Source organism: Opisthocomus hoazin, chromosome 3 (assembly GCF_030867145.1).
Source record: "Opisthocomus hoazin isolate bOpiHoa1 chromosome 3, bOpiHoa1.hap1, whole genome shotgun sequence".
NCBI lineage: Eukaryota > Metazoa > Chordata > Aves > Opisthocomiformes > Opisthocomidae > Opisthocomus > Opisthocomus hoazin.
In genome coordinates, this window is record NC_134416.1 from 84,966,703 (window position 1) to 84,993,429 (window position 26,727).

Genomic DNA, 26,727 nt, shown 5'->3' on the forward strand with positions numbered 1-26,727 from the left:
TCCACATTATTGGACTAATTACTAGCTTCTGAAAAGAGAAGAAAAAAGGAGGAGGGGAGGAAGAAAAAGAAAATCTTCTAAACAGATGAAACTTTAATTAACAGCATTTTGAGACATTACTTATTATGGAGCAAATGCCACTTCAAAGTGAAAATAGCCTCTAGGTGGATAATAGATCTAATGAAAGGTACAGTAGTCCATTTAGCATGAACTTGCTTCATATGAACGGCTCAAAGCCTTCAGACTAACCAGATTTCACGGCAGCAGCCAGCGCACACCGCTGCCCGTGATGCAAATCTCCATTTCCACGGAGCGCGGGCCGTCTGGAAGGGTTTGGTGCGAGGGCAGCCTGCTGCGGGTGGATCCCGTCTATCGAAGCAAACTACAGCACACGGTCACTGCAGCTGGTGGCCAGTGGCAGCAAAGGCCTGGCAACTGGAGACGCTTGCATCGAATTTCCAGTGCAGGATTTTTGCATTAGAAAATAATCGTTTTCATCAAAAGTAGTGGCTATAGTCTTGGACTTCCAGGCTGAAAGTACATGTTTCATTGAAGCAAGTGCAAGTGTTGCACATTAAACTTGTGGAACTAACAATAGAATCCAGCCTCAAACGAATGAAGCAAATGGAGGTTAATTTCTTCAAATTAACTTTCAGCAACTTCTGTTTCTCTCTCTCTCTCACACACACACTCTCATTCATTCACTTATCTAAACAGACACAGTAAAAAAAAAATCCTGTCCTTCAAACTAGTCAAAATATTTTTCCTGTGAACTGAGAAGAAAGAAAAGGAAGAGATTTGTTGCTATTTCTGTTTGTGAATACTGAGCGTTGCTCAGATCTGCCATGATGAGGGGCCATGTCAAATTGGCTATATCAGGTAACAGCACGCTGCAAAAACCTTTCCTTATCCTGCGGAGACCTTCACGAATCTGTTCATACCTCACCCACTTCACACACCTGTGTCACCAGCTTTATAAACCCCACTGATACGAACTGCGACCGCACCAGCCCTGAGCAGGCTGGCACCTCCCTGCAATAAATTCAGATGATCTGGGAAGTGCAAGTCACACCGGTCTGCGCTGGGAGAGCTTGGCTAATATATCCATATTCGGGTGCATTTAGGTGCATTCCCCCGACGGGGACCTGCAGACCGAAATTCAGCACTCGCTGACATCCCTGTGCCATCTTGCGGAATTCACCCAGCCAGCTGCTGCCCCCCAGGCAGGAGACAGGGGACGATAAAACTTGGCATCGTCTGGCTGTGCAGAATGCACGCTTGCTGTGAATTGAGCTTGACTATTGCTTAGAGGCGGGAGGGATGGGGGAGGCATCAGATTTGTTTAGGCATAAGGACATATCTCAATTTTCTCCTTGGTTTTCTTCCCACTCCTGCCCCAGTAGGCCCATTATTTCCCATTTCAGAATTAGCACCTTTGCCAGCAGATCATAAAGGCAACGGCTAAGGAAAGCTGCAGCCTCTGCCCTTGGAGCATTTTCTGCCCTGATGACGGGACATTAATTGAAGCCATTTGCTGTGGGAACAAAACAGCAAGTGCTCTGCTGCCAGTACACGGAAACGAGGAGGAGGGGGGCTCCATGAATCTGTGTTTCCCAGGATGCTGCCAAGGCACAGCCTGGCAGGGTTGGGGAGACGGAGCTCTGCATCCCCAGCCCGAGCAGGGACCCTGCTCCGCAGAGCTCTCCTGCTCACCTTCAGTGTTGCCTTCGGTAGCACTGCTTAGGTTGCCTGAGGTAGCCCTAGCCAGGCATCACAGCCTCTCACCTTGGCTTTTTCCCTGCAAAGGTCTCTGCCCTTCTAAAGCAGCACGTATTACGTCCCAGCAAACCAGATCAGCAAAGTTTCCGCGCTTTGGTAAAGACTCAAGACCACACCTACAACTGGGCTAGTCAGAATCCAGGAATTTAAGAGTTTAATATGCAGAGTTCAGTTTATTATCAACTATCCCACCTCCTCCTTTAAAAAAAAGAGGCGGCAGCTAAGAGGCTGGTGGCTATGTTTAGCTGGAACAGGATTTGAGATTTTGAGGGAAAACCCCTGGCTGCGAAGCACCTGGCTGATGCAATTTCAGGAAGAAATAGGCTTCTCCCTATCAGAGGAGGGATCCTGACCTCAGTGGGTATGTGGCTGTTCACTTACCGAGAGGGAAAGGATCACAAAACCCACAAACCGAGGTGTACAACAGGAGAATATACCGCACAGCGTGCCTGTGTCACAGAGGGTGCCTTGTTCGTGGCTTCCATACTGCCGAGCTGCACTCAACTCATAGCTGTACAGTGGCCCCCATGGCCATGTTCCTGCATGAGCCTCCAAAATAATTCTTGGATAGGTCCACTGAAGCTACCATTTGCCCCGTAACAACAAAAAGATAATGGCCACCACTTAGCCACATGCAACTGACTCCTGCTGTGTTCCCACGTCCAGCCAAAGCTGCGCACCCAAGCCATTCCAACCCGGGTTTAACATGAGAACCCACGGTTTCCTTAGCCATCTGGCTCAGGGGCTCGTCAGGCTTCATGCCAGTGGTCTTGTGTATGTGGAAGTTGGATCCTCTTCCAGCCATAGAATTCTCTTCTAACATCCCCAACTTTACTTTTGCCCATGACTTTTAGGACACCCTGACCACCAGAGTGGAAGCATGCAAGGCAGCCTGTGGGCTCCAAGGAGCTGGCTGTTTTCCAGGCTTGTGGTTGCTATCTTTTGTTACTGGAAATACCCTAATTAGCTTCTAATGCACTGCATTAACAAGCTTCCACCTTATCCCACGTCTGTTGGCGTCTTCAAGGCTTTTTTTTTTTAATCACCAACTGCAGACCACAAACACTTTTCCCAACTCGATGCTTCTCCCTCTGCTCACAGCCGAATATAGTCTGTGAATACACTGCACGAGTGGTGGCTTTGGCTGGCGAGTAGGACGCGGGGCTGGTATCTGCTACGGCTCTTTGACCAGCCTAAGCAGATGTATCTACAGTGGCAATTCCCCAATTCCCTTTCCCTGCTCAAGAGCTGGGCGGAGGCAGGAGGCCCTGCACAGGGAGAGCTGTGAGGTGTTCTGGAGGTCCCTCAAAACACCCACTCAGGACCTTCACCTCTGAGGCACCTTCTCTGCAGAGAGGATGTCAAAACTCACCTGGGAGGAGCACTTAGCCAAGCAGGCAGGTATGCGTCGTAACAGGTATAAGCAGAGGCACTACCAAATAACCAGGCAGACTTTAAACCCTAGGACAATTAAGAGTCCTGTATTATATACACATTGTAATTTGCAACATTTCAGTACTGCTTTCTCCACTTGCTACACACAGACACAGACTTCTCACTGCACAGAAGAACAAGATGTGACCGGCCTCGTCTTCTTCTCATTCCTGATGCTTAAAAAGCAAAACAAATCATGAATTAGTCTCCCTCATCACAGGGCGAGAGAGAGAGATCCCTGCTGCAAAGTGTTTCTCCCAGGCCTCTGGTATCCATGAGGCACAGCCCTGCAACCTGGGTGTGAGCTTCAGCAGCTGCTGGCAAAATCTCCCCCTGGACCCAGTTTCGCTTTTCAAGCGTCTCTCAGAGTCCATGGGTCTGAGACATGTATTTGATTCTTGTCTAGTTAGCTCTTACCCCTGACTTGCTACGAAGGAGAATGAGGGAAGAGGTGGATCAAACAGATGATGTTGACGAAAGAGGTGCCTGCACCTTGATAGACTTCAAGTCCTTGAAAGCCTGTTACTGAATGTAAAAGAGGAATAAAAAACAAAAACAGTAATAAAAAGCGACTAATGTATCCAATTTTTATGGCCAAAAATAAAGGCACTGGAAGGCAGGCTTTTTAATGGCTATCATTCCTCCTGTGTTATTTGAAGATCCCCTTGTAAACGGGAATCCTGGGTCTGTTTTGCCATCTGTTCCCTCCACTCCTGCCTAGGAATCCTGAAAGGGTATTTATTGTATATGCAGGTTCAGTGAGGCCCACTTACTATAAACAAATACTGCATGAAATATGGTGGGGCCAGCTCTTTCTACAGTGCCTGCATTCATGAGGAAACAGTATAAAAACAAATATGTAATCTGGAAATAAACCTGTTAAATGAATAAAAAGTCCTACGGAGCAAAACATAATGATTAGCAGAGCCATTCAGTAAAAGACCCTGTTAAGGGAACACATCTGCTGTCATCCACTTTGCATCAGTGCTTTCCCCCATGATAAAAATCCATCTAAAAGCAGCCATCAGAAAATCACGGGGGAGGGGAGCGGGGAGAAGGAGATGATACAGCCTAAGAGCTACGAGGCCAACCACGGCACTTTTGCTGGTTCTTGTAATGCCTCTTGAGTCCTGCACCCTGCTGTCCACCAAATATAATCTATGTTATTTACAGCCTGTGCTAGGTACAGATTACAGTCACTGAGCTGAAGGGGGGGGGGGGGAAGGGGGAACAAGAAGTAATATAAAAAAAAGAAAGATCAGCAAACCAGTTGAAGGCCATCACGGTGTGCTGAACAAAGACTCAAATAAAGAACTTGAAGTGCAACATTTTTCTGCACACACACATGGAAAATCATATTTTGCTTTCGACCAGTCGCACAGAGCCTAAACACGGGTTGTACAGGAGAGCAGCGCGAGACAAATCTGCTATGGAAATGCAACTCAGTCGTGACCTCTGATTGCCAGCTTCGCTTGTGTGCAACATCGCTATTCAAATGCAGGAAGTGCTATTCTAGCTACCTGTTCCGATTAACTCTCTATTTACAGACCTCGAGTAAAATCACAACCCGCTCCGCAACTGCTCCACCCCGCCCACACAGGCAGAGCCCACTACAGGCCCGCGAGCAGCCGCGCTCGTTGTCACCCTCTCTCCCCACCATTTACATTTGCTCCAAGATGCTCTGGGTGTTTCCTGTCTCAGTTTCTGCTTTCCACTGTGGGTTGCCTGACCTTCCCCATGGAGCCGGTTATTAATACTCCGGTCTCTACCGACAACCCAGACAAAGTAGGTACAAGCTGATGCAACTCTGGAAAGCGCCGAACCAAACGCTGATGCAACCCCCGCTCCCTGAGAGCCGTGATTACTCCCCCAGAGCATGTGGGACGAGGACGCCCTGCTTGCTTTCAGCTTGACTCTTGCTTTTTGCCTTTGCCTGCCAGCACAAAAACTGGCAAAACCCACATCTTCCCAGTCGGCAGCCTGGAAAAGCTCTGGTTCTGCCCTCCCGCTGACTGTTCCCGGGTGGAAACGTTACGCAGGCAATGTGCTTTTCCTTCGTCACGCGTGCGACTTCACGGTCAAACTGAAGTGCAGTGCCTTGGTTCTGCTTTTACCATCGGGATCGTTTCCGCTTCTTACCGATCAATCAAAGTAAAGCAATAAACCCTTCACCTTCATAGCAAGGCAGACAACGCCTGAGCGTCGACTGGAAAACCAAACAGCAGACGGCGGGCCTGTGGCTCCCCTTCCCCACTCAAAGCACGGAGTAAGGCATCACGTAGCATAATTTGAGTAATAATTTGAAAAAAATAATAATTTCCTTGAACGTGTACTGTGATGCTGGTGTACTGTTCGCAAATTATTAACCAGCAAGGACTTGCTGCCTTCTGTGTATGTGAGATACATGTAAAAGCTTAATGGATTTCTATCACTACAGTTACCACTACTGCTCACTGACACACTTCAGTATTTTTACTGCTTTTTCGTAGCTGACATGATTCTGATGGTATATAGTTAAATATTTTACAAAGATAGGGCCTGATCTGACAACCTTTATGCACATGAATAATCTCATTATGTTCAATGCCTCTACTCATGTACCCAAAGCAGGCAAGACTGAGTTCCTACTACTACAAAAGTAATTATTTTCTCCTTCTGTGTTCTCCTTTTGGGATTTTGATGGAACTGATAATGAAAAAAAGACCCTTAAAAATCCTTCACATTTATGTTGTGCATTGAAATGTCCACCTACGATTTAAAGAAACTACAAGAACACCGTTGTGGCAGTTACGTTTGGCCGGGGATGGAAAGAAGTAAGAGTTTGTGTTTTGTCACAGACTGAAAGAAATACTGCTTTTTTTGCCAGTCTGTATCTTAGTGCGGTTTCCTGAGCCTGATTAAGGCCTTGAAGGGGGGATTTTTTTGTCAAGAATCCATGACTCACTTTGAAAAGTGGTGTATTTCAGGCATGAGGGGGATTGCCCATATGTTTTTATTTATATTACCTGCAAAATATGTCACAGTCATATGCTTCCTTCAGACTGGTGCGCACACAGAACACTCACGTGCCAGTGTCTCACAGGCTGTGCACATCCTCTTCCCCACTGGCCCAACACATCTACATGTTCACAGGGATGTTTTGCTCGGCTCCGGCAAGAGGCAAACCTGTCCCAAACCTAGATCTGGAGCTGAGGATCATCCTCACAAAGCATGCTTTGGGGTTGACCTGTCGTAAAACTAGCTTTTCAGGTTGTGATTCAGATCTGAGCCTACAGGCAGGCTTGTCCCAGGTGCATCGTCTTCCTGGCATCTGGCGAAAGCCATTGCTGCTCACCCAGAATATCCCAAAACAGCCAGGCAGGAGGGAAGAGAGACAGGTGGATCTTTGGACCTGCATTTTAGATTCGGATTCATTTTAAGAGAAACATATTCAAACCATTGCAGCCATAACCAAAGCACAGGCAAAGAGGGCATCTGGGACACTGTGAACCCCTAAATAAAAACTTATGGCACTTTGCAATACCTCTGCAGCTGAATGCAGGTATTTTTTCTGGTTTTCCCCCAGCAGGGAAAGCAGGAAGGCTCTGAACACAGACAGGGAGGAGACTTTCTGGTCATTTTACACACACTCTCTTACCATTTTGTTACCTCTTGGACCCTGGTAAAAGCCTCTCTCCCAACTTTGGGCAAAACAGGGATCAAATATGAGTTTCTGGAAACAAACAGGCCTTTTAAATTAAAGCCTACTAAGTCATTACCCTAATACGAAAACCAAGATATTCCATAGTTGCACTAATCTGCACCTGGGCAGTACTGAGCCTGATGACAGCACTGCCCGAGCAAGAGGCAGACAGCCGTCTGCCTTCCGGGACTCCGCCGGACCAGTCACTCTGAGTGTCACTAAATGGTAAACCAAAACATGAGGTGAGGCCCTTCCAGCACACGAAGTGCAGCAGAGATTTGGTGCCGGGGCGTGGATACAAAGCCATCTCCCGGTCCCGTTTGTTCAGCAGGGCTCACACCACAGGCTGATCCCAGTACATGTCAGCTGCTGCACCCTGTGCAGCTATTTACTGTTGCACCCCAGAGGGGTGCTTTGAAAGTAAGCCCAACCCAAATCTGAACTCCGCTCACGGCAACGATCACCATCTTGTTTCGAGACCCAGACTGAAAGGAAAAGAACAAAAAGTCGCTTATAAATGATCTGATCCAGAGTCCTGACTTGCCGGCCGTGCAGCAAGGAAGCATTACCCTGCCCTGGCAGCTAAGCCCAGAAAGCGGATGCTCATTTTGGGCTGGGCTCTCTTCCCCCGCTGTCGACTGTTTTTCTGGGATCTGTTTAGAGAAAGCCAAACAAGTCTACTGGCCACCTTCCAGTTTGCCCGTCTTTGTATCTGGGTCAGTGTGGAGAATCAGGCTGTCAGACCCGCGCCTCTCCCCCTCCCCTCCCCTCTGGACGGAGCGCATGCTCGGGCTTCAAGCCTGCTTCCCTCGGCCTGCCATGCTGCTGCCAAGTTGCCATCAGGGACAAAATCAAGAGCGCTGAAACGGCAGGAGAAAGCTGATCCCACATGACGCATCGGGGAAAGACAACACACACCAAGGCCTCTGGAAAACAGGCTCTCCCCTGGCTTCCCAGCCATCTGCAAATTTATGAGGTTTCAATGAAATTCAGCTAAAGCGGCCAGGCCAATGACTGCTTATCCAGAATGAACTCAGTCGCTGGACTGTTGTCCATTGAAGAGTCACCTGACCATGCTCCACTCCGCCTAGGTTAAGCTCTGTCAGTATCTGCAATACATCAAATAAAACTAACCCTTCTGTTGCCACCATAATGCAGGACAAGCTTTTAAAAAAACCTTTATAAACACAATAAAAACACATGGATCAAGACACTACGGTGACCCGAGCACATGGATGTGTTACAGCCCTTCAACAAGTCAGGGGCAGCACTTAGGAGAGCAGAAGTGGGTAGTTAAGTGAGACATAAGATTTACTTGCCCATATGCACCTATGAACATGAACATATGGATTTCTTTACATCTTGACCCCAGAGAACCAGCATAAAACTTGAAATTTGCCACCTGGTTTCTGCGGTTATTTTTCCATTAAGGGATTAAACAACATCTAAACCCACGTGCGCGTGTTTTTCTGTTGCAAATAGGCGGCACGGACAATTGCAAAGCAAGGAGATGGGTGTGAGAAAGAGGATTTCTAGTGACCCAGGGGGAAAAAAAGTAAAGGGATGAGTCTGGGCCTGCCAAGCAGCTGGTTAAACTTCAGAGCTTGGTCTAAGGCTGTTCTGAGGTTTGTCTACTGACAGCAGAAAAAGCACCTTCTCCTCCGCCTGCCTTTCTTTTTGCGCTGCTCCACCAACACCAGCGAGCAGGCGGGTGCTCCACACAGCAAGATCAAGGCTTGTCTCCTCACCCGAGTGAAAAAGCTGAGTGCTTTTAGATGTCATTTTCCGAGAGTGATACAGGGCTCTGGTCAGAGGAGTGCTCAGAGACTTTGAATGTGTTCCCACTCCTTCCTTCAGCTGCGAGTGGCTACTCCCATCCCCCTGGGCCTCGGCAGCAGAGCCCGTACACGCTGCCAACCCACCGCCCTGCAACCTGCAGCAGGGTTGCTGAGCCTGTCTCGGCACGGCGCCAGCCCAACACTGCCTTCGTCTTCGCTGGGCTCCCGAGAAGAGACTGCAACACCTATTAATCATAAATCCTGTTGATTAAATCCATCTTGCTATTTCACTCTGCTACAACCAGGGGTGAAGGCTGTCCCGCAAACAGCTCTGTTCTGCGAGCCGGCTGCCCGGCTGTGCACACAAACTCGAGGGAAGAACTGGGTCTTTATCTACATGGAATTTGCTGTGGGTCCTGGGTTTTCCACATGCACGCAGCCAAGGCCTGACATGGCCAAGCGTGAGATCTGTCACAGTGACGGAAAACTTCCACCGAGCCCTGAAGGAGCCTGTTAAATCTTTCACTGAACATTTGCAGAGGTGAGTAAGGAAAGATGGACCCGGTTCCCGTGCTACTTCGTGTCCTGGGCAAAGGGTATGCTGGGATCTCGAGCAGAAGTCCAGAGTCGTTCAGAAAATTAAAAAAAAAATCCCCCCCAAACATTTCTTTGTTTCTTTTCATAACCACAATTTCATTTGCATTGATGTTTCCTGACCAATTCTCTCCTCAAAATAATTGATGGGGAAAAGATCAAGAGATGTAATTAGAAGAGAAACAAACAGAAAACAAAGGGAAGAGGGTAAATGGGCATGTGACTTCGGGTCAGGGAAGGAAGAGGAGCAGGTGGTGGAACTGATGAGGGAGATTTAATGAACTGCGATTGACTTCGAATAACAAAGGAGGAGGAACCTAATCCTACCGTTGGATCTGTACACATATGGACTTACCGTAACAAATGGAAATCAATCCATCAGCCTTAAATTAAAGATAAGGTGGGCAGGAAGGAAGGGACATGGTTTATTCCCTCCCCCACCCCTGCCATCAAACTAAATCTGTTGCATGTGTCCATTTCTCTGTCGTCAGAATTAGCATGTGCCGTCTCCCCCTTCTCAACCAAAGCGGTCACCTCCCCATGCCTCACCATGCCACCGCGGGCAGGTCTGTTTGGGTGCTGCCCCAGCAGTTTGGGATCCTGGTTACGCCGATTCTGCAGCATATTTGACTCGGCAGCAGTCGAGGCTCAGCAGCCTCAGAAACACGCTCGTAGGACTCTGCGTGTAAATGCTCACTGAGCTTTAATCAAATGCACATCCCAGATAGTCCTGCATGACAGAAAGCAGAGCCGCCAATCCACAGACCTGCCAAGAATAGCCTCATCTGCCATACGAGCGTTTCTCCTCCTCTGTATCATTTCAGCCCTTGCTTTTTTATCCTAGGACAAGCTGCAGAAATATTCTGGGTTTTATACAGTATCTCCTTGCTTCAAGCTGAAGGCAAGTTCACCAGGTTTTCTAAATATATACCCAGGTTTTATGAATCCTTCTGAAGTTTTCTATTTTAAGGCCCGGATCCACCAAAGAGAGCTGCACGGTTGGGCACCCCTTCCCACGCGTTTGGCCAAGGATGGCTGTGCACATGGGCTTCTCTGCATGATTTGCCTTAGTGCTTAGGCCTGGCAGGCAGTTTCTCAGAAAGAAAGCTCTTCTAACCAGAGGGAAAAGTTTATTTAGATGCTGGCGTCTTCAGGGCTGGTAACACTTATTTCTCCGGGACCAGTAGGCAGAAAATGCATGAGCAATTCATGAAGATCGCTATTGACATACATTTAAAAGAGTGAAAGCTTGTGACTTATAGGGTAATATCAGAAGCTAAGAAATACAATTTTCTGTTTCTGCCATAACCCACCCATGTGATTTCCCGGCATAATCCAGTCAAATCAGAAAAATACCACCCACCGGGCTGGGAGGCAGCAGGAGGTGTGCAGAGACCCAGGGCAGGAGCTATACGGGACTGCAGTTTAGCACAGGGGCCGGGCAAACGGGAGAGGCTGACTCTAGCTACCATTTGAACAAAGCACTTGCCAGTTAAAATAATTCAAACTGTTCTCCTGCATCCCAAGCAAAGCGCAGGGCAGTCATAGATGGACAAGGACACGATGTTGGGCATTGCCACATCAAATCAGGAAAGGGGGAAGAGCAGGGAGAAAACTGTGAAAGAGCCATCAAAGTTAAATTCTTCTCCCTATTTATAACTCTGCAAGAGAAGCAGGAGAGACACAACCCAAGCACTGGCTCAAGCATTATGTTTCTCATCTCCCTGCTTGCTCAGGTCCTCTTAACTTGTGCGTTCAGATCTGGGTGTCCAGGCTTCACAGCAGCTGAGGAACCCCGCCATGGAAAGCACCAGCAGGGCTGGCAGAGCAGAGAGGAGCATCCCTCGCCCTGGGCAGGGGGCACGCCAGCAAGGGCTCTGCCCTGTCAGTGGGGAAATCCCAGCCCAAGCAGGTCCTCTGTGCTGAGCTATTCCTACCCGGCCATCAGGAGAGGGACTTGGGATGTTAGATGGGACACCATACGTGTTAGACACCATACGTGTGTTAGTAAGCCACCACCTCACCGCCCTCCACGTTCTCCTGTCAGCAACTTCAGTTTTACTCGGACTCTTTGCTGAAGGGCTTCTTCTCTTACTTATTGTTCAACGGGGGCCTGAAGCAAAGCATGTCAACAGCGAAGGAGGAGGGAGAAGGTCGAAGCGGAGCTTGGCAGTGCGTGGTCCCCCTCTCAGTCTTGCAGTTTTGAGACCTCTCCCCTCTTCTTTTCACCTACAAAAACCTGGCTGCTCGCCGCAGTATGATATATCAATGGGGGAAAGAGAGGAAGAAGGCTTAACTTTTATTTATTTTAGTGCGATCATTAGGATTACGTCAGGGGGAAAAAGCATTAATACATAATCTTTTCCCTGTGCTATACAACACTGGCTGCTTTTAATTTAGAATTAAATTGAAACACGCACTCAGAGCGGCTTTGAACAGCAGCCAAGGCCTTCTCTTGCATTGTGTGAGCAGCTGGGTAGCCTTTCCACTCGGCCTCTTCGGGGTTTTTTTTGGTCCACGATGCCTTTTTTCAGACCTGTGCTGAGGGTTGGTCACTGAAGGTACTCGTGTCACCCCCCCTAAGTGCTCAGGGTCCCCTTGGCTTGGAGCTGGCACACCGACCACAGGTGAAGGGGGAAGCCCTCCCTCTGAAGCACGTGAGTGCAGCCCCCAGTATAGAATCATAGAATCATAGAAAGCTTTCGGTCAGAAGGGACCCCTAGAGGTCATCTAGTCCAATCCCCCCGCAGCGAGCAGGGACACCACTCACTAGATCAGGTTGCTCAGAGCCCTGTCCAACCTGGTCTTGAATGTTTCCAGGGATGGGGCCTCCACTACCTCTCTGGGAAACCCGTCCCAGTGTTTCACCACCCTCATTGTAAAGAATTTCTTCCTTATATCCAGCCTAAACCTACCCTGTTTTAGTTTAAAACCATTACCCCTCGTCCTGTCACTGCTGTCTCTACTAAAAAGATTGTCCCCATCTTTCCTATAGGCTCCCTTTAGGTACTGAAAGGCTGCAATCAGGTGTCCCTGCAGCCTTCTCTTCTCCAGGCTGAACAAGCCCAACTCTCTCAGCCTGTCCTCATAGGAGAGGTGCTCCAGCCCTCGGATCATTTTTGTAGCCCTCCTTTGGACCCGCTCCAACAGTTCCAAACGTCAGCAAATAAAGCTCCATGGCTACAAATATTTCACAAATTACAGAGAGAAGGGACGTATTAAAAAGCACATCAAAATGCACATTATTAAAAAATGCTAAATAGCAATGATTTTTTTTTTCTCGACGGTGCGCGTTATTTTGTACACTTCGTCACACATGACGAGGCAAGTTCACGCAAGGAGAACACGGTTTGGAGGTGTAAACAGGACGGACAAGACTGGGTGGGGTAAAGCCGAATTCAGTGAAGTGAACTGGCCATCCTGTTTTTTTCATGCAACAAGCCTGCTCCAGATGGTTCTCACCAAGCTGGTGAGAAAGGTGCCTTGGTCTCCCAGTTCATTTTAATCTATGTAAATACTAGGTTTTGTTGGGCTAAAGAATCCACTGGAGACTCAAGCCTTTTCCTTAATTATTGGTATTCACTGAAAGAAAGCGTAAGTTTAAAGGGGGCGGAGAAAGAGCTTGCCACCCTTTCAGCGCTGCTGTGAAGGGAACTCTGCTTATCACAACAGGTGCAAAGGCCACTCACAAAAACAGAAGCAGTTCAGCACTGAAAGGCTAAGAAATTACTTATTCTCTTTGTCAGCTGCTCACACAAGCAGGGTAAAGGCTACTTGGAAGGAAAGAGAGAGGGTAAAAAGAAGGGTTAAAGTTTGTTGCAGAAAAAAAGAATGAGAGAAAAAAGGTTGAAGCACGCACAAGCCCGCAGGTTCACAGGAGACTTTGGGAGATAGGCTGACCTTAAAAAAATTTTTTCTTTATAAAAGGGGAGAGAAAAAAGAAAGCAGAGACAAAACTCCATCCCCACGTAGAGCAGGAATGAGCAGCACCAGCAGGCTGGGGACTGGGGGAAGTGTGAACAGTCTCCCACTCCAGCTGAATGGGGAGGGGAACAATGCGGGCTGAAAGCGCAGCATTCCTGCCCCTGCGCCCCGCAGAAAGGGGCTGCGCAGGTCCTGCTGATGGCTCCCTCTCCTTACGCGTTCTTGTGTATGGCAACTCATGGCCGGCTCAGAGAACATTCCCTGTCGGAGGGGTGATTTCTATACCACACCTACAGAGTCAACATATTGGGGAAAAAAATTATTTAACCAAAAAAAAAAAAAAGAAAACTCCTCTGATGAGAGGCCCACCATTGCAGGGTTCTGTTTTCGCTTGGGTTTTTAGCTTGGATTTTTTCCTCCACCCTTCCCCTTTCAAGATAAGGCATCAGAAGTAACTGAAACTAGAATTTCATTTTATAACACCCTTCCATTAATCCCTCGATCTCTCTCAAGTGCTGCATAAATTTCACCCTCTGTTCACAGAGCTCGAGGTTGTTTTACATCTGGTGCATCTTATTTTCTAAGGATGACGGTTCTGTTTATTTTAACCAGGCCTGAAATGATGTGCAAACCAGCCATGCCTCTTAGATGCTGATTGTTCCCAGAACCAGATGGTCAAACCTTCCTCTTTTAAGACAGCTGACTCAAAGCCATAAAAGAAAACACCAAAAATGAAAACAATCATCAACAACAACATCAAAAAACACCCTGTGGTGGGAAAAAAAAATATTTCAATGTTGGCACTGTGAGAGAGAAAAAACTCAGAAAAAAGAGACTGTTTGGTTTCCAGACCCTGGAGGTCCAGCGTGCAAAGGAGGGAATTCGCTCCTCGGGAAGTTTCCACCAGTGGCAAGCTAATGGGAGGAATTCCCTAGCTTAAATATGACAGATGTTCATACCCTTGCTACCCAGAAGCAGTAAAAACTGCCTGTAGTTATTCTGACTGCCCTGCTAAATGAATGGCGAGTTAGAGTACTAATAAAACATAGCAATGCGAGTCGCCACTGCCCACACCTGCAGGTTCTTTGACACCCACTACTGGGTTCATGATCTATGGCCAAACCTAAAGGGCTTCATCTTAGCACCACAAATAATCTCTTGCCATCCTCGTGGTTCTCCTCCTTCCCCAGCCTTTTCTATTCACAACTGGTCCTTCTTTAATTGGGCCGCTTTGCTGCAAGTCAGTGAAAGCCACTGCGGAGGCACTGTTAGGGGCAGCGTAGGGAGAATCTCTGCACCTTTTACAAAACCAAACCTGCCTATGGCGGTTTAAGGCACCACAGGGTCTCTGTTCGTAAAGCTGCTCCAGCCTAACTAACCCTGAGAAATCCTATACTGAAGGTTAAATCAGTCCAGCATCAGACTGATGGCGAACCTGTGTGTGTGTACAGCCAACTGGTTGGTGCTGCTTTAGCAGAACCAGTTCCTCCCCATCTTGACCAAAATCAACATATGTTTTCACACCTTTACAGCTAAAATGAAAAATAAATTTTAAAAAAACCAGTCAAGTCATGGACAGAAACAAACAAGATACTGCAAAGCAGCTTGTGAGTTTTCTACACAAAGATGTAAATTTAAAGCACATCGGCAGCTCTGCAGTGGTGGCTGGCGAGCAGGCTCTCACCCAGGCAGACAGAAGGTAGCTTTTCCTTCTCCCACCATCTTTCACCTCTGCAGGGGAAAACAGACACAGAAGCTGCCTAAGGACTCCAAAAAAACCCAATCACTTTCTCTTTAACCATGACAAGAAAGAGAGCCACGCAAAAATAAGAGATGCCTGAATGTCTTTCATCAACTACATTTCCTCAACATTTCCTAATATAGGAATTAAGAAGTATGCGATCCCAGCATGAAGAGACTTTGTGAACATTGCAAGAAAGACAGAAAGCCCATTTCAAACATTACAAGGGGAGGAAGGGCTTCAGACACTTTCGAGTTTCTAATTTATTTTTCTATGGCACTTAAAAATGGCAAAGTCCCAGTTAAAGAATACGTGCTTTGTGTCTGGATGACTGCAAACTTAAGCTAAACATCAGAGCAGATTTAACAGAGAAGGTCACCTGCAAGGCTATTTATGATTGTTGAGCTGAAATCAGATTTTTAACCAAGTGAAACTGTGAAGATTAGATACGCAGTCAAGGCCTCAGTGCAAGTATTGCATGCGAACCCTATGGTACTAGGTTGTATGAGTCTTTCTGCTCAGATTAAAGAGTTTTGAATAAGGCTGTTAGGACGCACTTTCGCTCACACTTAGGGCGCAACAGGCAGAAAACCCGAGTTCAGCACCTCCTCCTTCACATAAGCATTCACAGATGGTAACAGCAGAAATAATTGCATACCCTCATGAAGTATCTCAAAGTGTATTATCATTTAAAAACAACCCCCCTAATACACATCAAGTAAACAGCAACACCACAAAAAATAAAGTAGATAATGTTGTCGAAGTTACTGCCGTTATCCAAACAACGGAAGGTACCGTGTAACGCTTGCTCTGCACTGGGCACACTCTCTGTGTTTGCGGGGTCCCCTGGACAAGGGGACTCTCAGCTTCTTGCCATCTCTAGACACAGACACAATGTGGATGTTGAGCAACAAGGACCACATGCCCGGTGAACACAGTTCCTCTCTCGTCAGTGTCCCATATAAGGAAAAATATTTTCTGTGCTAATTGGCAAGGATGGCTGTTAGTCTGCAGTAGAATAGGTCCCTTCCAAACCTTGGCAAAATCCACTTAACTTTGAGTCAGACATGCTTCAGAAAGTATTTGTCCTCTTTGCATTGGGATTGAGAGAGACAGGAGAAGAGAAAGGATGAGAGAGAAATACTAGAAGTGTAGTAGGGCTTCAGTAAAACTTCAGAAATTCCATAAGAACGCGAAAGAAGCCACAGGACTTGTGCAGAGAGCAACTGGTAATTAAAACCTTGATACAGCAAGTCATTTAAGTTTATTTAAATAGGTACTTAAAGATAAACGCAAAGCATTTTACTCAAACATTTTGAGGAATATGATCCTTAAGCAAGATTAACAAGTCTTTAATAACACTTGTGTTATGAAATGTCATTATAATCAAGCAGTAAATCAATAGTACAGTAGCACATGCTGCAGATCGCGAGGGCTGTGTTTTGAGGAACAAAAGAAAAGGCAACCACCTCATCTCTTATGGCAGTGATGTGTTGTACATAACCACACCTTTCACACAATGACATTTTTGGTACCTCTGGTCCCCCATGAGGCCATCTGTCTGCATGGTGAGGGGTGTATGGAAAGGGAGAGTGATTGTTTTTCTTCAATTTACAGGTTAAAGGCAGGAACCATCACTGCTGAATGGCTGCCTACACCAGTGCGCTCTCTTGTTTTATTTTACAACTCTCCTGACCTCCTCCCCTTGCAGCAGCGGTCAGACCTGGTGGGAGGCTGCTCGGAGGGCTCAGCGGGAAGATGAACCATTGCAAAAACCACTGGTGCTCCCCCAGCTGAGAGCAGCAAGGGGCCAGCCTTGCCCATGCCACAGCGCTGGGGAGGGAGGGATGCCCAGCCAGGGCCAGTGGATGGGGCTGAGGGCAGAGGTACCGGAGCAGAGATTTAGCCTGAACTGGAGCTGTCAGAGCTATGTGCCGGTGAGTGAGACAATGCACGCATTCCCCTGCCTGGCCCAGGCTGAATTAGCACATCTGGGGCCCACATTTACCTCTGCTTTGGAGCACCTTTGCCATTAACACTAAAAACACATCCTGGAGGACATCAGGACTTGATGAAGGAGGTGAGAGGGGAAATAAGACACCTTGCTTCCCCCCTCACCTTGTTTCTCCCTCCTCCCATATGACTCCAAAACACTTTGCAACTTGAATGCTGTCAGTCTCCTTATGGGAGAAATATATTTACAGAAATCCCATCTCTGTGGCTGAACACTTTTATGGTACCAGGTGTCAGAGGACATGAAGTTGGTAAAATAAAGCATAGTACAAGGAAAAAGGTCAAAAGTATCTGCTGCCAGCAGTGAAAATTACAGCTTCTCCAACTCCCACGGAGCAGTGCCAGTTTACTCCAGTAAGAACTGGGGCCGGAAAGTGGGTACAGACATAAATAATCAGGCTGAGTATGCTGTTCGGACAAGAAGACATTTGTCCTTCGCAGCAGAGATTTTGCTAGAAAGGGTTAATGCCTTCTTCTTTGAAATATGGCATGACAGCTGCAGATGACATCAGATTTTCTGCCATACTGTTTTATATCAATGCACATGAAGCATCCAGGGACGATCAAGCACTGCTTGCGACTATAGTAAGAGCGATGGTCAGAGATACTACAATAAATGAAATCATTTAGAGATTTCTCGATCATATGGCTGTGTTTAAAAACAGGGATATCTTTAGTTTGTTAGGCAACTAACACAAAGATGTATCTCAATAGAGCAAAAGCACGAAGGGTTCAGGTACCTTTTTTGGTAACCAACCTACAAGAAACACGTGAATCTCAGGAACACATGTGACATTTGCCTGCTTTCAACTAAAATCAGCACCCCAGGAAGATGCCAGGGTCTGTAACTGAACAATCCATATCGCTATATTTTGGCACTATGCAGCAAAGCCGAGGAGAAGTAGGTTAATTAAAATTCATATGTCATTCCCATTTCCTCTGCATGTCTACAAGACTGTTTATTCTCACCATCTGAAAGAGATTCTCACCATCTGAAAGAGATATTAATTGCTGCTCTTGGTTGGTGAGAATAAACACTACAAGAGATCAAGTTCCCTAGTGAAGCCTTCTCAGTTTTGCTTTTAAAATCCAATAGAACAGCTTGAAAGAGCTGCTTTTATCTGCACAGCAATTGGCTTAAGATGCAAGCCTAGGGTGAAGTACATCATTACCACTTGCCCACCGAAATTTTACTGACGAACACTGGAGCAGTGTTTGTTGCCTATTCCCTTCAGCCACAGCTCAATGCAGTAAGAAGATTTTGGCCATAGATTAGGTTTAGGTGATTTGCTTCAAAGAATCCCTTTTCTTCATTACTTGTGGCAGCACTCCGGCTCCTGATCAGGAGTGGGCAGGATCCCAAGATGGGACCTTTCATGCAACCTGGAGAGACACAGTATGGAAATAATGCATATGTTTGCTTGTCAGGACTTCAACATTGATGCGGTATCAATGTTGAGATGAGGTCTAATGAAGGCTGTGCAGCTGCACTGCTCACAGTGCATCCTGGAGATTGCTTACCTCCTACAAGCTTAACACCTTTTAGTAATACGGAGCGCATGGTTTGGTGGCAATTTCTTCCCCTGTACCAGAGCTCGCAGCAACGCGTGTGGATAGCGCAGTCAGTGCTAGCCCAGAGCTGCATGGTACCCACAACTGGTTTGACTTTGGCATCACTCCCATTGCAGTTGTAGGTGTGTTTTTAATTCCTGGGTGCTTGGATTTGTGTACCTTGATGGGGACCGTGATGTGAACTCTTCCCCTTTGCCGACATCGGTGCTTTCCAGGCCTTCAGAGCAACAGCAGCTAAAAACCAGTAACACGAGCTTCAGATGGATGGGTAACGCAGGCTCCTGCACCTCTGGAAACACAAGGCCGACAAAACCAGACAGAACCCAAACCAAGGTGCAATCTGCCTGCTGCCGGACCCCAGCCCACCTCGCAGCGATGGTGCCTCACACACCATTCACCAAGGCCTGGGTGGAAACGGTGCGGCTGGGGTGTGGAATAACACACCTGCACATCTCACCGGTTCCTGGCAGGCGGCCGCTCCACAGCCCTGTCACCAACCCCAGCAAAAAATTGATGCCCGTGGCAAAGTGAGACTCTGTAGAGTGAAATACACTTCTGAGAGACTTTGGCCAACCCAGGGAAGTAAGATGTGTGTGCTACTGAACCATCCAGCAGACAACAGGAGGTAGACTACTAGGTATCCACTGCATCTACGGCTACCATTTCCCAGCTGAAAACAGCTCACGTGCACCTTTCATAATGATCTAAGAATGCTGTATCCTTCTATTTCACAGGCATTTGACAACGAACATCAGTATTACTAAACACCTACCAGCAGGTGAAGAAAGAGGTTGGCCAGCCCTTCAGCAACAGCAGAAGGGTTAGCGAGACAACAGAAACGGGGCTATGCTATTCGTGTGGCGGGGTAAGGGAGCTCCGGCCAGCGCACATCTTTGGCTGGTCTTTCAGCTCCTGGAAGAGCCACATAATACTAAAGGGTTTGCCATTGCTGTAGGTCAGGCTCATAGTATTTTCAAAAAGGAAACATACATGACAGAAATGTTGGAAGAAGCACATTAAAAGAAATAAAAATCTTTGAAGATTTGGCTGACACTTGTCTATGAACATAAAAAATCAGAAGTTGGTTGTGCAGTATTTGTTAGCTGCTGGAGTTACACATGCTGTGGATGAAATGGATTTCAACGAAGCATAAAGAAAAGGAATTACTATGGTGTACTTCCAGCAAAAAATTCTAGAAAAGGGATGGAGATTATAAGTAATTAATTTCTAAGAAGAGACAGTCTGAGAATACTTCTCAGTTAACAGTATTTCCTTTGTTTCTCAACCAGCTATTTACCGGAACACTTTAGTTCTCAAGAGATTTGGAGTGATGCAAAAACCTAACTCTCTTACAGCATTTGTTTACAAAAGCTGTACCTGCTGCAGAGCCATCACAGCAAAACAAATTTGGCTTCAGTGCTCATTTGCTCACCATAAGTGTCACTTGAGGCATAAGCTAAGTAATAGATAGCAATCTCCATAAACATATCCAAGCCAAATACTTCAGTGGCATGAAGGCTGTGAAAACTAGTGAGAAAACACACAGAAGTTAAAGTAGTATCATCTTCTGGGCATTTCTGGTCAAGTCAATGTAGATGCAGGACCTTCCCTCTTCCCATTCTTTAGGGTACCTACATTATATTAATTTTGTCTAGAGCCCAAACACTAGACTGGTGCTTTACAACTCACCTCTACTTTCTTGCATATACCACCTTTCTACTACTGCAAAAATATTAGGCTGACTTCATGGAGTGGGGAAACTATTTTGTTCCCCATTCTGACCCACAAGAAGTCAACAGAATTTTTGCCACTGACTTAAAGACAGCAGGAACATGCTTTTACTGAGAAATAAAGAGAGGCTGTTTGTTACATTTGAATGCATGTACCTCTGTTACACTGCCGTCATAGTTTGCTGCAACTCTCTTGGGTCTGTTTCTAATACAAACACATAAACCAGTTCTATCAAATGCAAATAATGACAACTTTAAAAATAAAATTAATAAATCCTTAGGCTTTTGAGTCAATGACTTGCTAATCAATACATAGACCCCTTTGTGAAGTGCTAGGGTCTCTGTGGAAACACATCATGTAGACTTGAATTTTCCCCAGAAAGTTATGGCTATGAAATGATACATTGAGAATATGTAATATATTTATCCCTACATCCTCACAACAGTGCAACTGCCATTACTGGCAGCGCAGGAATCAGATCCTAAATCCTATCCATCACTTTGAAAATGTCACTCTTTAATACCAGCCCGACAACTCCAATTCACAACCTCCCCTGGAGATATGCCAGCCCTTGTACAAACAGATATTTTGAACATCCACTGCTGAAACTTTCTCTCCACCTCAAGGGCAATCTTATTCTTATTCGTTATTATCATTGATAGAACACCACAGGTATTCATGCTGCTTCTTTTTTTTTTTTTAGAAAGGCATAACACCTCTGTCCCCCAGAAACAATCACACTCAGAGCTATCCCAGCCCACAGAGCAGGTGGTGATCACCTGGAGGCCAAAAAAGAAGTGGCATTTCCAGAGTCCCTTCCCATAAAGTTCCTGATTGATGAGTGCAGTTACTTATGTGCCTGCAAGGCACACTGCAACAAAACATATTTTCCCCCTTGACCATTGAAACATCTGGTGTCAGCCCCAGGTGTCTGTAGACACCAGTCCTACACCCATCAGAGCAATATTGCACACATGGCAAAACTCCAAAGAGCACCAGGAGCAAGGCTAAATATCAGTCAGGGAGGTGCAACACCAAATAAAAGGTGAGGTCCAGGGGGAGGAGAAAGATTACAGCAGCACAGGATCCTGGGGTGCTCCTGTTACACGTGCATCCTGAGAGCTCCTCTGTGCTTTTGCTTTTAATTAGCATTTGTTAACATATGGAGATATTTACCCAGAAGGAAGGCTGGTGAAGAGGTTACCAGAAACAGCTTCTCTCCCTTTCCCCCATCCCCTTCCCACTGGGGCATCGGGGCTAGCTCTTCAGCTGGTATAAATCTGCAGTGCTCCACTGATTTACACCAGCTGAGCATCTGGCTTCAAGACATTTCCTATCGTATCTAATAAGAACGGCAACACGGTGTACTACTTACAAACCTCTCTCCTGAGCCAAGGCTGTGGTCCTCACCCATGCCCTGCTTGGCTGCATTACCCCGTGCCATCTCCCGTGGCATCAGATGGACGCAGCCATGCCCACTCCTGGCTGCTGTCACCTGGAGAAAAGAGATGCTGGAGCCTATCGCCCATGTCCTCCTACAAATTGGAGGTGGGAAGAGAGGAGGGGAAACCCCTGCCTGCTCCTTCCCCTGGCCATGTGGGGAGGGGTTAATTAGCCAGTGTTTATAAATCGCTCTGAAGGAGTCAAGTGGGGGAATGATTGGCTCCAGCTGCTCAGCATCAGGTTTAGTAGCTGACCGAGGGTTGCCTTCAATTTCTCTTAATAACAGAACAAATGGCACCCACCACCCAGCCTTTGGCTTGCAAGGACAAAGCTTGGCCCCATGCTGCCGTGTCCTGTGGCGCAGGAGGCATCGCCTGGTCCTCACACAGGTCCCAGGAAGAGGCAGCACAGCCCCGGCCACCCTCCTGGCAGCTCCCAGCAGAGAGGACCCACGTCCAGCCCAGCCCTGCTGCACCCCATCTTCCCCCTGCCCAAGCGCCCTGCTTGCTGAGCTTCCCAGCCACTGATTTTAGTGCAGGGGGACACCTTTCCCCCCGAAGCTGGTGGGATTGGTGTGTCCGGGGGAAGGAGTGGTCGGGGTTGTTCTTTCAGGTACTCACCACCTCGCACGGCTCAGACCACGTACCCACCACAGCCGCTTTTGTTCATCTCACACCTGCACTTCTAATCAGCATTTCCCCATGGGCAGGTGGTAGGAAGTTGGCCTGTCCCCTTTGCTTTCCTGCAGACCACATTTGTGCATTTGCACCAATGTTTTTCCCAATCTTTGCCTCGTTTTTCTGAAGAAAAACTGATTCCTTTTATAATAGTAAAGAAACTTTCTTCAAAATTGTCCAGCACTTGAGTCTTCAGGCTAGTCAGGCTCTTAAACTGACATGAATTCCATTTCCTGCCTGTCACTTATAAGGAAAATTTGAAATGTGTGTATACATATTTTGTTTATATTTAAAGCTGCATTAGTTTCAAATATAGTTTCAGTGAGAATGAAATTAAAATAAAATTTGATGTGATAGAAGTCTTTTTGCCTTTTGGACACCATGTTTTGCTGATCCTTCTGCATTCCTCTGACAAAGGTGACCATGATAACATAAGATCACCCGTACAGCAGCACCCGCCGCCTGCTGCAGGGAGGCACAGGAGAAGCAGAGGAATCATCTCAGGTCAGAGCAACAGAAGAACAATTTGCTTGGCCAGTGTGGAAATGGTCAGTCTGTCTGGTGCCACAGCCAGCCGTGGGGCCAGGAGATGGCCTCTGTTGCAGTCGGTGGCTGAAGCTGGGAAAGGACGAGAACCTGAACTGGCAGCCACCCCATCTTCTCCAAGGCCACCAGAGCAACTTTGTGCAGGTCTCCTGTGGCCAGAAAGCCAAGATATTGCCTTCCCTCTGGATCGCACAACATGGGGGCAGCTGCGCATGGCCAAAGGTGGGATCACAGTGCTCACCACATTGCTGTATCCGTCTTGTTTCCTTGGAGAGGTAGGGAGATATTTGGCTTTAAAGCAGCCAAGGGTGCAGCTGTCCTGAGGTCCCTGGGAGCCAGGTCCCTTTACCAGCCAGGCAGTCGGGGTCACTGTGTGGTGCTTAAGCAGCGCCTCTGGAATCACAGCCCTAAACTGCAATTAGTGCTGATTTATTCTGGGTGACTACAGTTCAACATAGACCAGTACTGGTCTGGCTGCCACAATTCATCCTTGAGATTTGCCAGTAAAGGCAGCAATTCTTTTGATCTTCCTAATAGAGAAAATTGGAGAGCATACAATTAGCCTTTTTTTTCCCCACTGCCATTTGGATATGACTGCAAGTAGTCTGAGGGGAAGCTCTGCTTGGAGCGGACTGCTCCTCCAGTCCTGCTGGCCACATAACGTTGAAGGATTTAAACGCTCCCAACTCCACCCCCGAACATGTCAAACACATGTAAGGGAAAAGAACTTATGAAATAAGAGTGAGGGCATTGCCTGAGGCAGACAAGATGGAGCCATGGACAAACTCACGGTACCATTCGACTGTAATGCAGCCTGCTTTACACAGCTCATGCAGTTTGGTCTAGCAGGGATGAAGGCATGACCCAAATCACTGGCTATGACCAAGTTCACAGCAGGGTGAGAAAAGGAGCTGCTTGTTCACTGCTCCTCCGGTGCGGCTGAGAGAAGGGTTGTGCTACACCTGCTCTAGACAAATACAGCAGCAAGTAGTCAGCAGGGTATGAAGAAGCAAAAAAGAACATTTATTTGGCTACAGGATATGAGGGATATTCAGGACACATCTCCCCCCAAGATGAAGGTTGTTTTTCCATGCTCTCCACATTGTCCTTGTCCTTGGAGGTGTTATCTGTGTGCCATTCAGCGTTCATTCAATTTGCAGACAAGATGTGATCACATGAAATGGCTGCTCTTATGGCAGTTCTTTTGGCCTCAAAGGAGTGAACGATCACAAGCCCTTCCTGAAGGAGGACAGATGGAAACAGAAGTCAACACCCCAAGCAGTGGGTTAGGCAGCGAGGCTGGAACAGCAGCTAAGTCACAGGAGAATGTTGGGGGCTCCTGTAGCAAACTCCCGGCAAATTAGTCCTGTCCTCCCGCCCCCCAATATGGTCGTGATTATTTAAAAGCAGGGGAACACCAACCATTACATCTGTGCAAACACACCACAGGAAACCAACTTGTAAAGACATCAGCAATCAAGACCAGAGTCTTGGTTTTTTGTTCAGATATCAACATCCACTAAGGACAGCCCCGATCATGGCTGTAATTGGCACAGCAGTAAACGTTCCCAGGACAATGTGGAAGGTGAATAGGGCAAGGTGGACAGGGAGCAAAGCTTGTCTCTCTGGGATCTCCTACTGTTTCAAGAACAACTTGTGAACTGTTGTGGAGCAGGGCATAACAAAATTCATCTGGGGAAGAGAAGGGTCGCACAGACGTGTCCCAGTCAGCATCACTCACTCTGGCGTTTCGCTTGATGTTCGTCCTGAAATTCAAGCCAGGAAGCTGCCAGAGAAACCATTTAGCTAAAAGCTCTTCTCTCTCCTTCTGAAAACACCAGAATATTACTTGCAACCAGAAGTGTGCCTGCTGTTCCTTGTGAGTCTTGCAAAGCTTAAGGCATACTTTTCCCAACAGCGATGATAAAAGTTTGGTTGGTTTGTTTGTCTGCTTGCTTTAATGGTGAAACATTTATCCTATAGGGCATTTCTGCTTTGGAGGTTAAAATAATGAGACAGACCAGAATTTTTTGAGTAATTCACCTAATGTGGCCCAAATGTTCATGTATCATCTCTGTTCTTGAGTCTTGGGCGCCCGTTAAACACCATATCTACTAGAAGACACCTAGTTATAATGCAAGCGTTAGCATTTAGCACACATTTACTCAGAAGAAACAAGCCCATGCAAACTATGAATATCTCAACTTCAAATAATCCAGGAGAGTCTGTTTTAAAAACCTCCGGGAGGAGACTTCCTTTAATGCTCTGAGTGCCTTCTAGCAATTCACAGATTAACAAGCAGACTCTTAATAAACGGAGTGGCTTAAGATGTGCATGTGGTCTTACTTTCATGCGAGGAGGAAGAACCATGCCTTTCTGCATTAGAAGGCCGTACCAAAAAAATCCCAAAACCATACGGCTGCAGGGAATTCAGCATCACACTTTGCTCAAGTGGTCTTCCACTGCCACAGACATCCTAAAAAGAAGGGGGAAATTCTGCTTTGTCTTTTGTCATCCATACAGAAGAAAAACACATCTCTTATGCACGTTGTATGTCTCTGTTGTGCATCAAGTGTTAGCACACACAGGCATGAAATACAGTGATAAGATTAATAAAAACAATATGTATTTGTTATTACAAATGCATTCTTTTGCATCAAGACCTCAAGTAAGTTAATCACTTTAGTAAATATTTAATAACATGCTGAAGCCAGTGGGACTTACATGCTTTCCCTTACTGAGCCCTCCATACGTAAATACACGCATCTATTTGGTCATCTCCCAAAATCAAGAAAATAGTAAGTGAATGCAGAACTCACCAGATTTCACCAGATCCCACAACACTGGAAACACGGACACTCCTGGAAACCAGAAACAGTTTCAAACAGGTATGAAAAAATACTTTTTTTACACAGCAGGTAACGAATTTCTGGAATCTGTCCCTGCCTTGTCTTCTTTCCTGCCCCTTGTGGGATGGAAGCAACGCTGCCTACCCCTTAATCTTTCCCAAACCTCAGCTATCATCATTCCCCAAACTAGGGAAACTCACACAGCAGAGGGCAAATCTACATTACTAGAGAGAAATGTGAAAAGTTGTGTCACTTTAAAAACTAGAAAAAATATTGAAAAAGAGATATAATAGTATTTCTCGCCTGTTTTTTTGGGGGGAGGGGGAGGAATCTAAAAATAATAACAACAACAAACCCTAAAACCGGTTTGCTCTAGTTATGATAATCCAGGCATAACATTTATATGAGGACATAAAATACAGCACACAGCTGTAAGTAAAACAATATGTGTGTTCCTGAATAATGGGAAAATAGCTTGCCAATAAGAATATATTTTGAGCAAATGAAAGATGACCTGGAATTGACTTTGGAGTAACAACTTGATCACTTATAAAAATAGGAGTAGGGGAAAAGAAAAAGGGAGAGGAAGCAGTGGTTGGGAAGAGCTTATGTTATGTGGTATTTGATGCATTTACTTTGAAAACTTTCCTTTTGATGAATAATAAAAACAATGCCGTAACAACCACCTTCATGCCAAAAAGTAAGGTTGGCTAGGAATTTTACAACTAATGTGGCTCTACTCACCCAGATTCTCCATGTCAAAAGGCCGCGTTTAAACTCAGATGGTGAAACTGGAGCAAAAGCAGTTGAATAAAGAACAACTCTGAAGGTGAAGGGAGGGAAGAGCATATGGCACAGCTCCTTGAGAGAGAGCTTACCAGCTCTCCAGCCTGCAAATTGTTTCCATGCTGGTGTGTAGAGCAACACGCTAGTGTATCTTGGAAGAGACCCAACATGCTTACCA